Source organism: Theropithecus gelada, chromosome 7a (genome assembly GCF_003255815.1).
Source record: "Theropithecus gelada isolate Dixy chromosome 7a, Tgel_1.0, whole genome shotgun sequence".
In the NCBI taxonomy this organism is placed as follows: Eukaryota; Metazoa; Chordata; class Mammalia; order Primates; family Cercopithecidae; genus Theropithecus; species Theropithecus gelada.
Genome location: NC_037674.1, coordinates 39716062 through 39735487, shown reverse-complemented (window position 1 = coordinate 39735487; position 19426 = coordinate 39716062). Strand labels below are relative to the sequence as shown.

Sequence of the window (19426 nt, the reverse complement as noted above, 5' to 3'; positions counted from 1 at the left end):
TTACTAGTATATATGAAGATACACACAGACATAAAATTGATTCTGTACTGAATTTATATATTAGCTCTAATAGCTCGTGTGTGTGTATTTAGGTTTTCCATATATAGGATGAAGTCATCTGCAAATAGAGAATTTTAGTGTTTCCTTTCCAATATGGATGGCTGTTAAATCTTTTTCTTCCCTAATTGCTCTGACTAGAACTTGCATTACAGTGTGGAATAGAAATGGCAAAAGAAGGCATCTTGTTTTGTTCCTGATCTTAAGAGGAAAGCTTTCAGTCTTTCAGGATTAAATATAATGTTAACAGTGTGTTTTTTATGAAATCTTTTTGTCATGTTGAAGAAGTTCCTTTCTGTATATAATTTGAGTGATTTTATCAGGAAAGGGTATTGGATTTCGTCAAATGCTTTTTTCTTTTTGCATCAATTGAGATGGCCATATGATTATGATTTTTCTCCTTCATTCAATTAGTGTAGTGGGCCAGGTGCAGTGGCTCACACTTGTAAGGCCAAGGCAGGAGGATCACTCGAGCCCAGGAGTTTGAGACCAGCTTGGGCAGCAAGGGGAGACCCCATCTCATTAAAAAACAAAAACAAAAAAACCCAGTATTACTTGATTTTCATAAAGTGAGCCACCCTGGCATCCCTGGGATAATTCCCAGTTTGTTGTAATATATAATCCTCTTAATATATGGCTGGATTAGATTTGCTAGTAGTTTGTTTAGGATCTTTTGCATCTGTGTTTGTAAGGCATATTCTGTCTATAATTTTCTTGTGATGTTTTTGCCTGATAGTAAGGTATCCTGCCTTCATAGAGTGAGTTAGTATTCTCGCCTCTTTTTTTTTTTTTTTTTTAAATACTTTAAATTCTAGGGTACATGTGCACAATGTGCAGGTTTGATACATAGGTATACATGTGCCATGTTGGTTTGCTGCACCCATCAATTTGTCAGTTACATTAGATATTTCTCCTAATGCTATCCCTCCCCCAGCCCCCCTCCCCCGACAGGCCCTGGTGTATGATGTTCCCCACCCTGTGTCCAAGTGATCTCATTGTTCAATTCCCACCTATGAGTGAGAACATGTCTCGACTCTTGGTTTTTGAAAGAGTTTGAGGAGGATTGGTGTTAATTATTCTTTAAATGTTTAGTAAGGCCGAGTGTGGTGGCTCACTTCTGTAATCCCAACACATAGGCAGAGGCAGGAGGATCATTTGGGGCCATGAGTTTTGAGGCTATCCAGTGCAACATAGTGAGACCTTATCTCTACTAAGAAAATTAAATATAAAAATAGTTAGCTGGGCCTGGCAGCAGCATCTGTAGTTCCAACTACTTGGGAGGCTGAGGTGGGAGGATTGCTTGAGCCAGGGGTTCAAGGTTGCGGTGATCTGTAATGGTGCCACTGAACCCTAGCCTGGGTTACAGAGTGAAACCTTGTCTTAAAATAAAAAGAAAAATGTTTGGTAGAACCTGTAAAGCCTTGTGCTCTTGGGCTTTTCTATTTTTTTTCTTTTAATTAAAAAAAATGTGGAACGCTTCATAAGTTTACGTGTCATCCTTGCACAGAGGCCATGCTAATCTCTGTTGCAGTTTTAATATATATGTTGCCGAAGTGAGCTTGGGCTTTTCTTTTTGAGGAGGTTTTTGACTATTTATTCAATCTAAGATTTGTTTAGATTTTCTGTCTTCTTGAATCAGTTTTGCTACTTTGTGTATTTCTAGGACTCTGTCTATATCACCTAGATTATCTAATCTGTTGGTGTACAAATTATTAATAGTATTCTGATTCTTTTCATTTTTAAGGTATGCAGAATTGTCTCTACTTTCTGAAGTTAGTAATTTGAGTGCTTTTTAAAAATCTTGGTCAGTCTAGCTAAATGTTTATCAATTTTGTTGATCTTTTCAAAAAAACAGCCACTGCAGCCAGCCTGGGTGACAGAGTGAGACTCTGTCTCAAAAAAAAGGAAAGAAGGAAAGAAAAGTCTGTCCACATCTCTGCCACACATGTGGACAATCTGTGGTTGCTTGTCATCACCATCATTCCTAACTCTGAATTTATATGCTACCAATAAGCATTCATTTTTGCCCAGGTAGTCCTGTAGCATTTCCCTAATGTTTTCATCTGTAGTTTCATAGTTTTGGGTCTTACACTTACATTTAAGCCTTTAATCCATTTTGAGTTGACTTTTGCCTGTGGTGAAAAACAGGAATATGGTTTCATTCTTCTGCATATGGATATCCAGTTTTCCCAGCACCATTTATTTTATATTGATTGATTGATTTGTTTTTTGAGATGGGGTCTCACTCTGTTGCCCAAGCTGGAGTGAGTGGCGTGATCATAGCTCGCGGCAGCCTCGACCTCCTAGGCTCAAGTGATCCTCCGGCCTTAGATAAAGTGCTGGGATTACAGATGTGAGCCACCATGCCTGGTCTGTGTTTATTTATTTATTGAGATGGAGTCTTGCTCTGTCACCATGCTGGAGTGCAGTGGTGTGATCTTGGCTCACTGCAGCCTCTGCCTCCCAGATTCAAGCAATTCTCCTGCCTCAGCCTCCCAAGTAGCTGGGACTACAAGTGCGTGCCACCACACCCAGCTAATTTTTGTATTTTTAGTAGAGACGGCATTTTACCATGTTAGCCAGGATGGTCTTGATCTCCTGACCTCGTGATCCGTCCGCCTCAGCCTCCCAAGGTACTGGGATTACAGGCGTGAGCTACCACACCTGTCTGTTTTTGTTACATTTACCCTTTTGAAGTCTGAGAGTTTTTCCTAATTTTTTATCTAGGGTTTTTCTAGTTTCATGTCTTAAATTTAGGTCTTTAAACCATCTTGAGTTATGTTTTGTATCTGGTGAGAGGTATGAGTCCAGTTTTATTTTTACGCGTTTAGCTACCTGATTTTCCCAGTACTATTTATTGAATAGGGTGTTCTTTTCCCAGTGTGTATTTTTGTTGACTTTGTTGAAGATCAGTTGGATCTAGGTAGGTGGCTTTATTTCTAGATTCTCTATTCCATTTCTTTGAACTACATGCTTATTTTTATGCCAGTACCATGCTGTTTTGGTTACTATTGCCTTGAAGTATAATTTGAAGTCAGGTAGTGTGATGTGTCCCAGCTTTGTTCTTTTTGCTTAGGATTGCTTTAGTTATTTGGGCTCTGTTTTAGTTTCATATGAATTTTAGGATATTTTTTCTAATTCTGTAAAAAATGATGGTAATTTGATAGGGATTGTGTTGAATCTGGTTAATTGCTTTGGGAAGTATGGTCATTTTAATGATATGATTCTTCCAGTCTATGAGCATGGGATGTATTTCCATTTGTTTGTGTCATCTGTGATTTCTTTCATCAGTGTTTTCTAGTTGTCCTTATAGACATCTTTCACGTCCTTGGTTAAATGTATTCCTATGTATTTTATTGTTTTTTTAGCTATTGTAAATGGGATTGCCTTCTCGATTTTTGTCCTCCACTAGATTGTTATTAGTATATAGAAATGCTACTGATTTCTGCATGTTAAATTTGTATCCTGAAACTTTACCAAATTCATTTATCAATTATAAAAGTGTTTTTTCTGGAGTCTTTAGAGTTTTCTGGATATAAGATTATATCAGCGAACAGGGACAGCTTAACTTCCTGTTTTCCAATTTCGATGCTTTTTTTTTTCTTGCCTGATTTCTTACTATGGTGAATAGAAGTGAAAATGGGCATCCTTGTCTTGTTTCAGTTCATAGAGGAATTGCTTTCAGCTTTTCCCCATTAAATATAATGTTGACTGTGGGTTTGTCATATATGGCCTTTATTATGTTGAGGTATTTTTTTTTGTGCCAAGTTTGTTGACTTTTATCATGAAGTGATGCTTAATTTTATCAAATGATTTTCTGTATCCCTTGAGATGATCAGATAGGTTTTGTCTTTCATTCTGTTTATGTGATGTATCACATTTTATTGATGCATCCTTCTAGCACCCTTTAAAAAAAAAAAAAAAAAAAAAGATGGGTTGTCACTTTGTTGCCCAGGCTGAAATGCAGTGGCGTGATCATAGCTCACTACAGCCTCTGAACGTCTAGGCTCAAGGGATCCTCTTTCTTCAAACTCCCAAGTAGCCAAGATTACAGGGAATAGTCATATTAACCATGCTAGCTAATTTAAAAAACTTTTTATACAGATGAGGGTCTCACTGTGTTACTCAGGCTGTTCTCAAACTCTTTCTTTCTTTTTTTTTTTTTTTTTTTTTGAGACAGTCTCACTCTTACCGAGGATGGAGCGCGGTGGCGCAATCTTGGCTCACTACAACCTCCACCTCCTGGGTTCAAGCAATTCTCCTGCCTCAGCCTCCTGAGTACCTGGGACTATAGGCACGTGCCACCATGCCTGGCTAATTTTTGTATTTTCAGTGGAGACAGAGTTTCACTATGCTGGCCAGGCTGGTCTTGAATTCCTTACCTCATGATCCACTCACCTCGCTTCCCAAAGTGCTAGGATTACAGGCGTGAGCCACCATTCTGGCTCAAACTCTTGACCTCAAGCAGTTCTCCTTGGCCTTCCAAAGTGTTGCTATTACAGGTGTGAGCCACTGCACCCGGACCTGGCCTTTTTTTTTTTTTGAGATGGAGTTTCGCTCTGTCACCCAGGTTGGAGTATAGTGGTACAATCTCTGCTCACTGCAACTTTCACCCCCCAGGGAGAATTCAAGCCATTCTCGTGCCTCAGCCTCCCAAGTAGCTGAGATTACAGGCGTGTGCCACCAGGTACGGCTAATTTTTAAATTTTCTGTAGAGACGGAGTTTCGCCATGCTGATCAGGCTGGTCTCAAACTCCTGGCCTCAACTGATCTGCCCACCTCTGCCTCCCAAAGTGCTAGGATTACAGGCATGAGCCACTGCACCCAACCCCTGGCATCATTTATTAAAAATACTATCCTTTCCGGAACGTATGTTCTTCTTGGTGCCTTTGTCAAAAATGACTTGGCTGTAAATACGTGGATTTATTTCTGGATTCTCTGTTTTGTTCCATTAGTTTATGTGTCTGTTTTTGTTTTATAAAATTTTTACATATGGCTGAGCACCGTGACTCATGCCTGTAATCCCAGCACTTTGGGAGGCCAAGGTGGGTGGATCATGAGGTCAAAAGATCAAGACCATCCTGGCCAACATGGTGAAACCCCGTCTCTACTAAAAATATAAAATATAAAAATATAAAAATTAGCTGCGTGTCGTGGCACGTGCCTGTAGTCCTAGCTACTCAGGAGGCTGAGGCAGGAGAATCGCGTGAACCCGGGAGGCGGAGAGATTGCGCCACTGCTCTCCAGCCTGGTGACAGAGTGAGACCCCGTCTCAAAAAAAAAAAAAAAATTTTTTTTGTTAACGTATTTATTTATTTTGAGATTGGCCAACTTTTGTATTTTTGGTAGACAAAGGATTTTGCCATGTTGCCCATTCTGGTTTCGAACTCCTGGACTCAAGTGATGCACCCACCTGGGCTTCTCAAAGTGCTGGGAATTCAGGCATGAGCCACTGTGCCCAGCCTGTGTGTCGGTTTTTATGCCAGTACCATGCTGTTTTGATTGCTATAGCTTTGTAGTATAATTTGAAATCAGGTAGTGATAATGCCTCCAGCTTTGATCTTTTTTCTTTTTTTGTTCCTTTTTTTTTTTTTTTTTTCCTTTTTTTGAGACAGAGTTTCACTCTTGCCCAGGCTGGAGTGCAATGGTGTGATCTTGGCTGACCGCAACCTGCACCTCCCAGGTTCAAGCGATTCTCCTGCCTCAGCCTCCCAAATAGCTGGGATTACAGACATGCACCACCACACCCAGCTAATTTTGCATTTTTAGTAGCGATGGGGTTTCTCCATCTTGGTCAGGCTGATCTTGAACTTCTGACCTCGGGTGATCCACCCACCTTGGCCTCCCAAAGTGTTGGGATCACAGGCGTGAGCCACCATGACCGACTTTTTGTTCTTTTTTCTTATAATTGCTTTAGCTATCAGGTCTATTGTAGTTCCATATGAATTTTGGATTGTTTTTCTATTTCTGTGAAGAATGTCATTGGTATTTTGATATGGATTGCATTGAATCTGTAGATTGCTTTGAGTAGTATAGATATTTAACAATATTAAGTCTTCTAATCCAGGATAATAATATCGTTCCATTTTTTGTGTCCTCTTCAGTTTCTTTTATCAGGGTTTTATAGTGTGTTTTTGTAGAGATCTTTCACTTCTTTGGTTAAATTTATTTCTAGGTATTTTATTTTTTGTTCTGTAGCTCTTTTAATTGAGATTGTTTTCTTGATTTCTTTTTCAGATCATTATGGTGTATAGAAATGCTACTTTTTTTTTTTTTTTCTGTTGTTGTTGGGGAGACAGATTCTTGCCCTGTCACCCAGGCCGGAGTGCAGTGGCCTGATCTTGGCTCACTGCAACCTCTGCTTCCCAGGCTCAAGCAAACCTTGTGCCTCAGCCTTCCCAGTAGCTGGGATTACAGGTGTGCGCCACCATAGCTGGCTAATTTTTGTATTTTTAGTAGAGACAGGGTTTCGCCATGTTGCCCAGGCTGATCTCGAACTCCTGGCCTCAAGTGATTCAGCCACCTCAGCCTCCTGAAGTATGGGGATTACAGGCGTGAGCCACTGTGTCCAGCCGCTACTGGTTTTGATATATTATTTTTATCGTGATTTTAGTATGTTGACTTTACTCAATTTATTTATTAGGTTTATTTTTTGTTTTTATTTATTTTTTTGAGACGAAGTCTCGTTCTGTCGCCCAGGCTGGAGTGCAGTGGCGTGATCTCGGCTCACTGCAACCTCCGCCTCCTGGGTTTACGCCATTCTCCTGCCTCAGACTCCCGAGTAACTGGGACTACAGGCACCAGCTATCATGCCTGGCTAATTTTTTGTGTTTTTAGTAGAGACGGGATTTCACCATGTTAGCTAGGATGGTCTCAATCTCTTGACTTCATCTTCCAAGGCGATGGGATTACAGGCGTGAGCCACCGCACCCACCTTATTTATTAGTTATAATGGTTTTGTTTGTGTGAAGTCTTTAGGTTTTTCTAAATATAAGATCATGTTGTCTGCAAACAAGGATAATTTGGCTTCTTCTATTCCAGATTGGTTGTCTTTTATTTCTTTCTCTTATCTAATTCCTCTGGCTCAGAATTTTAGAGTGTTGAATAAAGGTGGCAAAACTGAGCATCTTTGTTGTTTTCTATATCTTGGATCTTTTATTTTTCCCTGTGTCATCTGATAATAGCTCTGAGTTTGTCTATATAGCCTTTATTGTGTTGAAGTATTTCATTTCTTTTATTTTTTTTTGAGACAGGGTCTCGCTCTGTCACCCAGGCTGGAGTGCAGTGGCATGATCTCTGCTCACGGCAACCTCCACCTCCTAGGTTGAAGCGGTTCTCCTGCCTTCGCCTCCCAAGTAGCTGGGATTACAGGCATGCACCACCATTCTAGAGATGGGGTTTCACCATGTTGGCCAGGCTGATCTTGAACTCCTGACCTCAAATGATCTGCCCTCCTTGTCCGCCCAAAGTGCCGGCATTACAGGCATGAGCCACTGTGCCCGGCCGAAGTATTTCGTTTCTATACCGAATTTGTTGAGAGTTTTTATCGTGAAGAAATGTTCTGAATTTTATTGAACACATTTTCAGCATCTGTTAAAATGATTATATGGTTTCTGTCCTTTATTCTGCTCATGTGATGTATCACATTTATTGATTTGCATATGTTGAATCCTCCTTGAATTTTTAATTTAGTTAATTAATTTATTTATTTTGAGACGGAGTCTCATTCTGTTGCCAGGCTGGAGTACAATGGCATGATCTCGGCTCACTACAACCTCCGCCTCCTGGGTTCAAGTGATTCCCCTGCTTCAGCCTCCTGAGTAGCTGGGACTATAAGCATGTACCACCACAGCTGGCTAATTTTTTTTTTTTTTTTAGTATTTTAGTAGAGATGGGTTTTCACCATGTTGGCTGGGATGGTCTCAATCTCCTGACTTTGTGATCCACCTGCCTCAGCCTCCCAAAGTCCTGGGATTACAGGCGTGAGCCACTCTACCTGGCCTATTTATTTATTTTTTGAAATAGGTTCTCACTCTGTTTCTCAGGCTGGAGTACAGTGGCATGATCTTGGCTCGCTATTGCCTCGACATCCAGGGCTCGAGCAGTCCTTCTACTTCAGCCTCTTGAGTAGCTGGCCAGGAGATATATATATATATATATATATATATATATATATATATATATATATATTTTTTTTTTTTTTTGTAGACGTGGGATTTCATCATGTTGCTGAGGCTGGTCTCGAACTCCTGAGCTCAAGCAATCCACCCGCCTCAGCCTCCCAAAGTGTTGGGATTACAAGCATGAGCCACCATGCCCAGCTTATGATGATCTTTTTAATGTGTTGTTGAATTAAGTTTTCTGGTATCTTATTTTTTATTTATTTTTAGAGACAGAATCTCACTGTGTTGTGCAGGCTGGAGTGCAGTGGTGCCATAGCTGACTGCATTTTCGAAGTCCTATGCTCAGGCTATCCTCCCATGTAAGCCTCCTGAGTAGCTATGACTACAGGCACATGCTACCATGCTCAGTTAATTTTTTAAGTTTTTTGTGGATATGGGGTTGTGATGTGTTGCCCAGGCTGGTCTCAAACTTCTGGCCTCAAGAAGCCCTCCCACCTTGGCTTCTCAAATTGATAGGATTATAGGTTGAGCCACTGCTCCTGGCCTGCATCTTTTCAAAGCATTCAGCCTAATTTTTACAGTATTTTTCAAGAACTACAGCATACAGATAAAGAGTTCCATGTAGTCTTAAGATCAAAAGTGAACACTGTGTACCCTTCTTTCAGAGAAGTGGAACATGACCAGTGTCTGAGAAGGCTCTATGTCTGCCTACCTTTTTTCTGGCCTACTAGCAGGCTCTACTCTACTTTATTTTGTGATAGCTAGATATGCATACAAGTAGGAAAATTTCACCCAGAAAAATCTGGTTCGTTAGAAGAAAATCAGTCAACAGAAACAGCTGTAAAAATGTTGAGATTAGGCCTGGTGCGGTAGTTCATGCCAGTAATCTCTGCACTTTGGGATGCCGAGGTAGGTGGATCACTTGAACTCATGAGTTTGAGACCAGCCTGGGCAACATGGTGAAACCCTGTCTCTAGAAAAAATACAAAAATTAGCCAGGCGTGGTAATGTGCACCTGTACTCCCAGCTACTCAGGAGGCTGAGGTGGGAGGATGGCTTGAGCCTGGGAGGTAGAGATGGCAGTGAGCCGAGATTGTACCACTGCACTCCAGCCTGGGTGATAGAGTCAGACGTCTCAAAAAAAAAAAAAAAAAAAAAAAAGTTGAGATGATGGAATTAGTACACAAGGAGATGAAAACAAGAAAAGTAAGTTTAAGAATTTTTTGAGACGGAGTCTCACTCTGTTGCAGAGGTTGGAGTGCAGTGGCGTAATCTCGGCTCATTGCAACCTTTACCTTCTGGGTTCAAGTAATTCTCTTGCCTCAGTCTCTCGGATAGCTGAGATTACAAGTGTGTGTCACCATGCCCAGCTAATTTTTGTGTTTTTTGTGGAGACGGAGTTTCACCATATTAGCCAGGCTGGTCTCAAACTCCTGACCTCAAGTGATTTGCCTGCCTTGGCCTCCCAGTGTGCTGGGATTACAGGCGTGAGCCACCGCACCAAGCAGTAAGTTTAAGAATTTAAAGCAAATATGAAAATACTGAAGAGAGAAATGGAAGATATAAGAACCAACTAAAACTTGTAGTGCTGAAAAATACCTGAATTGTTGCTTTTAATTAAGCAATTTTCCATTTTTGTTTGTTTGAGACGGACTCTTGCTCTGTTGCCCAGGCTGGAGTCCAGTGGCATGATCTCAGCTTACTGCAACCTCTGCCTCCAGGGTTCAAGTGATTCTCCTGCCTCAGCCTCCTGAGTAGCTGGGACTACAAGCGCATGCCACCACGCTCGGCTTATTTTTGTATTTTTAGTAGAGATGGGATTTCACCGTGCTGGCCAGGCAGGTCTCAAACTCCTGACCTTATGATCTGCCAGCCTCCCCCTCCCAAAGTGCTGGGATTATAGGTGTGAATCACCACGCCCAGCCGCAGATTTCAACTTTTAGTTGACAGTGTATTTTGGTAATTGGCCATATTTCCAGAAATGAAAGCATAGATGCATTTTTTCCCTCTAATTGTGTGGGGTTTTTTTGTTTTATTTTGTTTTTTGGTATAGTAAATCCCAAAGAGCCTTGCTCTTTTCCAGTTTCATTATTTTATTTTTCATGTTAGTAACTTTCACCCAATGTGGTAGTTTTTGAAAGTTGGAGATACAATTTCAATTTAGCTTTAAGTTGTCAAATGAAGAATGTCAGTAATATTGCTTTGGTCAGATAATAAAAGATAAAAATTCTATGATTCAAAAACAGGTAACCAAGGTGTGTAATGAGTGAATGAAATAAGGACTAATATCATTAAAGTAGGAGCTGAGTATTTACTATAGGAATGTTGGAGAATGATTAAACATAAATTGTGTTTCCTTGGCCTCCCAATGTGCTGGCATTACAGCACATTACAGCACATTGAGAGAGTCTGTCTCAAACAAACAAAAATTGAAAATTGCTTAATTAAAAACATTTTAATTCATCATGATGAACATCCACTGTTTAACTATATTTTTATAAAATTAATCATTATCTTTTGATCTTGAAGTATATACCTAATCATTTCATAGGCAAGACTGTGCTACATCCGTAAAATTTACCATCCGTTGTTAGGACAGTACTGAACCTCTTTATGCACTCAGCTGTGATTAAACTAAGGTTACGTCCTTGGTATAAACATACCAACTCCCAGTTACTAAACATATTGAAAGCTTTTTAAGTTGCCACACTTATCAGTACTGAGTTCAGGACCATTGGGATTTATCTATGCATGGACCAGGTTAGGATGATGAATTTTTTTTAATTAAGATTTTTAAGTTTTATTTCATTTTTTTCAAACATTATAGCTTATATTTGAATATTCATACCAGTTTCTGGTTAAGAAAGTTAAGAGATACTGACTTGGGTTACTGTCTTATCTATGTTTAGAATTCAGAATTTTTTTAGGCTTTTATTTAGTTTTTACATTCAGTTCCTCTATTTGGGGCATTTTTTTCTGTTCACCTTTGGGTTTCTTGTGTTGGTTTTCTTTTTTTTTTTTTTTTTTTTTGAGACGGAGTCTCGCTCTGTCGCCCAGGCTGGAGTGCAGTGGCCGGATCTCAGCTCACTGCAAGCTCCGCCTCCCGGGTTCACGCCATTCTCCTGCCTCAGCCTCCAGAGTAGCTGGGACTACAGGCGCCCGCTACCTCGCCCGGCTAGTTTTTTGTATTTTTTAGTAGAGACGGGGTTTCACCGTGTTAGCCAGGATGGTCTCGATCTCCTGACCTTGTGATCCGCCCGTCTCGGCCTCCCAAAGTGCTGGGATTACAGGCTTGCGCCACCGCGCCCGGCCTGGTTTTCTTTTGATACTAAGATATATTAAGATGTTTAGTTTTTTTTTTTTTTTTTTTTTTTTTTTTGAGACAGAGTTTCGCTCTGTCGCCCAGGCTGGAGTGCAGTGGCCAGATCTCAGCTCACTACAAGCTCCGCCTCCCGGGTTCACGCCATTCTCCTGCCTCAGCCTCCCAAGTTGCTGGGACTACAGGCGCCTGCCACCTTGCCCGGCTAGTTTTTTGTACTTTTTAGTAGAGACAGGGTTTCACCATATTAACCAGGATGGTCTTGATCTCCTGACCTCGTGATCCGCCCATCTCGGCCTCCCAAAGTGCTGGGATTACAGGCTTGAGCCACCGCGCCCGGCCTAGTTGTTTATTCAGAATCATCAAGTACTTCTTATTTGAAAGGAGCTAAACATTGACTCCACTTAATCATTAAGAGTAAAATTATTTTGATTCTCCAGGATGACCAATTACTAAGGAGAATTTAATTTTGTCTTTGACAGGAGTGACGAGGAGAGTTTAAACCTCTGTTTGACTTGAGAATAGTCTCTGGCATGCTCAGTTAAGAAGTAACATGTTATGTACAGAAGTTTTGGTTTTAAAATAATAAAGCACTTCTAGAAGCATGCTACTATGAAACTTAATTTTTCTTTTCTTTTTTTTTTTTTTGAGACGGAGTCTCGCTTTGTCGCCCAGGCTGGAGTGCAGTGGCGTGATCTCAGCTCACTACAAGCTCCGCCTCCCGGGTTCATGCCATTCTCCTGCCTCAGCCTCCCCAGTGGCTGGGACTACACTGTGCCCGGCTTATTTTGTTCTTGTATTTTTAGTAGAGACGGGGTTTCACGGTGTTAGCCAGGATGGTCTCGATCTCCTGATCTTGTGATCCGCCCGCCTTGACCTCCCAAAGTGCTGAGATTATAGGTGTGAGCCACGGCTCCTGGCCGAAACTTAATTTTTCAAGGAGTGTAGCATGTATAACCATAGCATACGTGATTGTTTTATAATATTCTGAATCTAGTGTGATTTAATTGCAATATCCTAATAAGGCATGAAAGATAAAGTAGTATTAACTTTGGCATAATGCATACTTCAAACCAGTAACTACTTGGTGTTTTGGTGGCAGTTTTTGTTAAACTTTGGGCTGATGTTTCCCTGCCAATGTCATTTTTAATTTAAACATTATTAGTAAGAGTTTTCACCATTGAGAGCTGCTTACAGAGGTAAAACATTCCTTATAAAAAGTTTGAATGTTTTATACATTTGTAACGAAGTATAAATGCTTGCAGTTTTACCTCCATTGAGAAATTCACCAGTTTGGTGTGTATTCCTTTAAATTCTGTTTCATTATATTTATTATTTTCTTGTTTAAAAAATCTTTTTCTTGGTTGGGCACCATGGCTCACGCCTGTAATCCCAGGACTTCGGGAGGCCAAGGCAGGCGGATCACGAGGTCAGGAGTTGCCTGGCCAGGGTGGTGAAACCCCGTCTCTACTAAAAATACAAAAAATTAGCCAAGCATGGTGGTGCATGCTTGTAGTCCCAGCTACGCAGGAGGCTGAGGTAGGAGAATCTCTTGAACCCAGCAGGTGGAGGTTGCAGTGAGCCCAGATCTCACCACTGCACTCCAGCCTGGGTGACAAAGTGAGACTCCATCTCAAAAAAAAAACAAAAAAACTTTTTCTTAGCAATGCCTCAGTTGTTTTGAGGATACAGACAAGACATTTGGTTTGATTTTTTTTTTTTTTTTGTTTTTTTTGAGGCGGAGTCTCACTCTGTCACCCAGGCTGGAGTGCAGTGGCCGGATCTCAGCTCACTGCAAGCTCCGCCTCCCGGGTTGACGCCATTCTCCTGCCTCAGCCTCCCGAGTAGCTGGGACTACAGGCGCCCGCCACCTCGCCCGGCTAGTTTTTTGTATTTCTTAATAGAGACGGGGTTTCACCGTGTTAGCCAGGATGGTCTCGATCTCCTGACCTCGTGATCCGCCCGTCTCGGCCTCCCAAAGTGCTGGGATTACAGGCTTGAGCCACCGCGCCCGGCCTGGTTTGATTTTTTAAAAAATAGTTTATGTAATTATTTAATATGTGATCGTTGTAAAAATTTGGACAAAATATAAAAGTGATAAAAAACAAAGAAAACCATGTGAAATGCCTCCAAAAGAGTAATTATTATTAGCAGTGAAATTTTCTTTCCAGTTTGTCTTATGATTATATGTATAAATATTTTCAATGAAATTTGGATTATAGAGTTTTCCATTACATCGGATAGTTATTTAATGATGTATTACACATAAATTATTTAGCTACAACTCAATTGTTGATTTTTAGGTTATTTTCAGATTTTTGCTCTTATAAATTCCTGATACAAGCGTCATATTTTATGTTAATTTTTGATTATTTCCTTGGGAAACTCATTTCCTTAGACGTTACTAGGTGAACATTATTATTTATTCCTTAGTGTTCAGTCAATGAGCATTTTGCCAGATAGTCTTCCAAAGAGGTATGGTCCCTTCAGCAAGGCATGAGAGTGAGTGTATTTCTCTGGATTCTGGCAACTTTCAGTGTCATGATTTTCTGTCACTTTTGCAAATTTTATTTTGTTTTCTTTTTTTTTTTTTTTTTTTTTTTTTGAGACGGAGTCTGGCTCTGTCGCCCAGGCTGGAGTGCAGTGGCCGGATCTCAGCTCACTGCAAGCTCCGCCTCCCGGGTTCCCGCCATTCTCCTGCCTCAGCCTCCCGAGTAGCTGGGACTACAGGCGCCCGCCACCTCGCCCGGCTAGTTTTTTTGTATTTTTAAGTAGAGACGGGGTTTCACCGTGTTAGCCAGGATGGTCTCGATCTCCTGACCTCGTGATCCGCCCGTCTCGGCCTCCCAAAGTGCTGGGATTACAGGCTTGAGCCACCGCGCCCGGCCTATTTTGTTTTCTTTTCTTTTCTTTCTCCCTGTCACATTTGCCAATTTTATAGATGAAAAACATTATCTTCTCTCTGTGTCACATCTTTTTTTTTTTTTTTGGAGACGGAGTCTCTCTTGTGCCCCAGGCTGGAGTGCGATGGTGTGATCTCGGCTCACTGCAAACTCTGCCTCCTGGGTTCAAGCGAATCTCCTGCCTTGGCCCCCCTGAGTAGCTGGGATTACGGGCACCTGCCACCAGGCCTGGCTAATTTTTGTATTTTTAGTTGAGACAGGGTTTCACCATGTTGGCCAGACTGGTCTCGAACTCCTGAGCTCAGGTGATCCACCCGCCTTGGCCTCCCAAAGTACTGGGATTACAGGCGTGAGCCACTGCACCCGGCCTTTTTGTGTTCCATCTTTGGTGTGTACTTCATATATTTTATTTTGTTTTGTTTGATTGTTTGAGACAGAGTCTTGCTCTGTTGCCCAGGCTGGAGTGCAGTGGTCTGTTCTCAGCTCACTGCAACCTCCGCCTCCTGGGTTCAAGTGATTCTTGAGCCTCAGTCTCCCCAGTAGCTGGGACTACAGGCACCCACCACCAAGCTCAGCTAATTTTTTGTCTTTTTGGTAGAGACAGGGTTTCACACATTGCCCAGGCTGGTCTCGAACTCCTGACCTCAAATGATTCACCCACATCAGCCTCCCAAAGTGCTGGGATTATAGGCGTGAGCCACCGCACAGGCTACATGTCTCTCATATATATATATATATATATAAATAAATAATATATATATATATAAATAAATAAATGAGACAGAGTCTTGCTTTGTCGCCCAGGCTGGAGTGCGCTGGCATGGTCTCAGCTCACTGCAACCTCTGCCTGCCAGGTTCAAATGATTCTCCTGCCTCAACCTCTTGAGTAGCTGGGATTACAGGCTGGTACCACCACACCTTGAACTCTTGAGCTCCAGTGATCCTCTTGCCTCAGCCTCCCAAGTAACTAGGACTACAGGTGTGCACCACCACACCTGACTAATTTTTTTTTTTTTTTTTTTTTGAGACAGAGTCTCACTCTTGTCGCTCAGGCTGGTGTGCATGGCGCAATCTTGGCTCTCTTCAGCCTCTGCCTCCTGGGTTCTAGCGATTCTTCTGGCTCAGCCTCCCTAGTAACTGGGACTACAGGCACATGCCACCACGCCTGGCTAATTTTTGTATTTTTAGTGGAGACAGGGTTTCGCCATGTTGGTCAGACTGGTTTCAAACTCCTTACCTCTGGTGATCTGCCCACCTCGGGCTCCCAAAGTGGTGGGATTATGGGCATGAGCAACTGCGCCTGGCCCACACCTGATTAATGTTTAAATTTGTTGTAGAGATGGGGTATCACTATGAAGACCAGGCTGGTCTCAAACTCTTGGCCACAAGCGATCCTCCTGCCTTAGTCTACCAAAGTGTCAAGATTGCAGGTGTAAGCCACTGTTCTTGGCCTCGAGGGTGTACTTCTGAAACTTCCAGGAGCATTGTCACTTGACCTTTACAAAACTTTACTAATAGATTTAGTTATAGCATATAGTAAGTTAAAGGAGAAAGAATACAAAACAGGAAAGGAAGGTGTACTAGAACCAAACATATCAACAACAGCAAAAGGTGACTTTTGATACAAAGGAAAGGGAAAAAGTATCATTTTAAAATTCAGTAGCAGTCGGCACGCCTGTAATCCCAGCACTTTGGGAGGCTGATGCAGGCAGATTGCTTGAGGCTAGGAGGTCGAGACCAGCCTGGCCAATATGGTGAAACCCTCTCTCTACTAAAAATATAAAAATTAGCCGGGCATGGTGGCACATGCCTGTAATGTCAGACACTCGGGAGGCTGAGGCACAAAAATCACTTGAACCTGGGAGGCAGAGGTTGCATTGAGCCAAGATCACACTCATGCACTCCAGCCTGGGCGACAGAGTGAGACGCTGTCTGAAAAAAAAGATAAAACAAAAAACTCAGTAGCAGAGGATTTTAGTATAGTAGCATTTGGCCTTACACACTTCATTAAGGCAAAAGGACATCATTGTTTTTTTCTTTTTAAACAGAAGAAGACAGTGGTTTTCATCCCTTATCTAAAAAAGTTAAGTTTACATATCATATGTTTGACTGCCTAAGAGTTCATGTGTGAAGAAAACAACCTAAAATTCTTTTTTGATGGAGTCTCGCTCTTGTCACCCAGGCTGGAGTGCAGTGGCACGGTCTTGGCTTACTGCAAACTCTGCCTCCTGGGTTCACGCCATTCTCCTGCCTCAGCCTCCCGAGTAGCTGGGACTACAGGCGCCCACCACCATGCCCGTATAATTTTTTTTTTTTTTTGTATTTTTTGTAGAGACGGGGTTTCACTGTGTTAGCCAAGATGGTCTGAATCTCCTGACCTCGTTATCCACCTGCCTTGGCCTCCCAAAGTGCTGGGATTACAGGCGTGAGCCACCACACCTGGCCAAAACGACCTAAAATTCTTATCTCTTCCTTTCCAGTATTTGTTTATCTCATTTCTTTTTCTTATTTGATCGAATTGGCTTGGACTGTTGGTTAAATTATTTTCATGGTGGCTGTCATTAAGTATAAAGTGTACTATATCTTAAACTTAGTTTTAGGGTTTACAGACTTATGCATTGTAGTCACAACACTTCGGGAGGCTGAGGTGGACGAATCACTTGAGCTCAGCCACACAGGCTGCGCAACATGGCAAAACCCTGTCTCTACCCAAAATACAAAAATTAGCCAGGTGTGGTGGCACACACCTGTAGTCCCAGCTACTCGGGAGGCCGAGGTGGGTTGCTTGGGCTCAGGAAACGGAAGTTACAGTGAGCTGAGATCATGCCACTGTACTCCAGCCTGGGTGAAAGGTGAGACCCTGTCTCAAAAAACAAACAAACAAACAAAAAAAAGCCAAAAAAAAAAAAAAGACTTCAATCTTCTAGTACGTTCATTGATTTTAGACATAATTTTGTAATGATTAGACTAATGAGGGATATTACACTTAAAGATATTTATGCACAAAGTTTGGCATGCATGTCTACGTATATATGTGTACATATATGTATGCTTACGTGTGTGTGTGTGTGTGTGTGTGTGTGTGTATATATATATTTTTTTTTTTTTTTTTTGAGGCAGAGTGTTACTCTGTCGCCCGGGCTGGAGTGCAATAGCATGATCCCAGCTTACTGCAACCTCTGCCTCCCAGGTTCAAGTGATTCTCCTGCCTCAGCTTCCTGAGTAGCTGGAATTACAGGCATCTGCCACCACTCCTGGCTACTTTTTGTATTTTTAGTAGAGACGGGGTTTCACCATGTTGACCAGGCTGATCTCAACTCCTGACCTCGAGTGATCCTCCCACTTCAGCCTCCCAAAGTACTAGTGTTACAGATGTGAGCCACTGTGCGTAGCCTACATATATAGTTTTAAAAAGTATTTCGTTATATGAATTGTGATTGGTAAAGGCATGAGCAGTTTAGAAGGTGGGACAAGATAAAAGCGAATTATAGCCTGGTGCGTGTGTGTAATCCCAGCACTTTGGGAGGTTGAGGTGGGCAGATCAGTTGAGCCCAGGAGTTTGAGACCAGCGTGGGCAGCATGATGAAACCCTCTACAAAAAATATAAAAATATAAAAATTAACGAGGCATTGTGGCATGCCACTGGAGTCCCAGCCAGTCGGGGCTGAGGTGGGAGGATCACTTGAGCCCAGGAGGCGGAGGTTGCAGTGAACTGGGTTCATGCCACTGCATTCCAGCCTGGGTGATGAGAATGAGACTCTGTCTCAAAAAGAAAGCTAATTATAGAAGAGAGATGTTGGGGAAGAGAAAACAAGATTTGTCTGAAAATCAGTATGCTATCAATATGCTAATACTTTAAATTTTGGTAATAGTTGTTAAAAGGGAGCTTTGCATTTTCTATTTTGATTATGTCCCATGTATCCTAGCCATTTTATATATGAGACATTGTCCTTTCATCTTTAAAGTGGAGATTTTACGTAGTTGGTGATTAAAATTATTTATTTATTTTATTATTATTTTTTGAGATAGAGTCTTACTTTGTCGCCCAGGCTAGAATGTGGTGGCACAATTTTGGCTCACTACAAACTGCAACCTCCATCTCCTGGTTTCAAATGCTTCTTGTGTCTCAGCCCCCTGAGTAGCTGAGATTACAGGTGCATACCACCATCCCTGGCTAATTTTTGTATTTTTAGTAGAAACAGTTTTGCCATGTTGGCCACGCTAGTCTTGAACTCCTGACCTCAGGTGATCCACCTGCCTCAGCCTTCTAGTGTGTTGGGATTACAGAAGTGAGCCACTGCGTCTGGCATAAAATTATTTATTATTATTATCAAGGGTATAAAAGGAAAAGGGGTAAGTGAAACCCAGTTATCTCTTGAGTAACAGCGTTTTTCCTATTCTAGAATTAGAAAGCATTGATTCAGACGTGGACTTTTATGCAGCCAAATTACAAAATTATGTGAATTTCACTACATTGTCTTTATCATTGAAGTTGGCCCAGGCTCATGGGAATCCTGTGGGTGTGTTAGGTGTTTTTGTGTCTGTATTTTTGGCTTCTGAGCAGGCTACTAGAGGAGAGTTGGTTTTAATTAATGCTTCACAAAGCAATGCTGAAATATGAGTTTTGGGCTTTATTTTATTTTTTTACGGTGGGCTTTGTTGTGGTGGACCAACCAGTTATTTCCTTTTTCGTTGTGCCTTTTTTGGCTTTAAAGAAGAAACACGGCCGGGCGCGGTGGCTCAAGCCTGTAATCCCAGCACTTTGGGAGGCCGAGACGGGTGGATCACGAGGTCAGGAGATCGAGACCATCCTGGCTAACACGGTGAAACCCCGTCTCTACTAAGAAATACAAAAAACTAGCCGGGCGAGGTGGCGGGCGCCTGTAGTCCCAGCTACTCGGGAGGCTGAGGCTGGAGAATGGCGTGAACCCGGGAGGCGGAGCTTGCAGTGAGCTGAGATCCGGCCACTGCACTCTAGCCTGGGCTACAGAGCGAGACTCCGTCTCAAAAAAAAAAAAAAAAAT

General features: G+C 41.9%; 2 protein-coding genes and 1 pseudogene across 4 annotated transcripts in view; 2 read left to right on the top strand and 1 right to left on the bottom strand.

Moving 5' to 3' along the window:
- The window catches only part of CSNK1G1 (casein kinase 1 gamma 1), a 230780-nt gene that overhangs the window by 24940 nt on the left and 186414 nt on the right, over nt 1-19426 (top strand). The window lies entirely within an intron of this gene.
- Nucleotides 1-19426, top strand: part of PCLAF (PCNA clamp associated factor) — a 113489-nt gene that overhangs the window by 52714 nt on the left and 41349 nt on the right. The window lies entirely within an intron of this gene.
- Nucleotides 1520-1618, bottom strand: LOC112628241 (annotated as a pseudogene).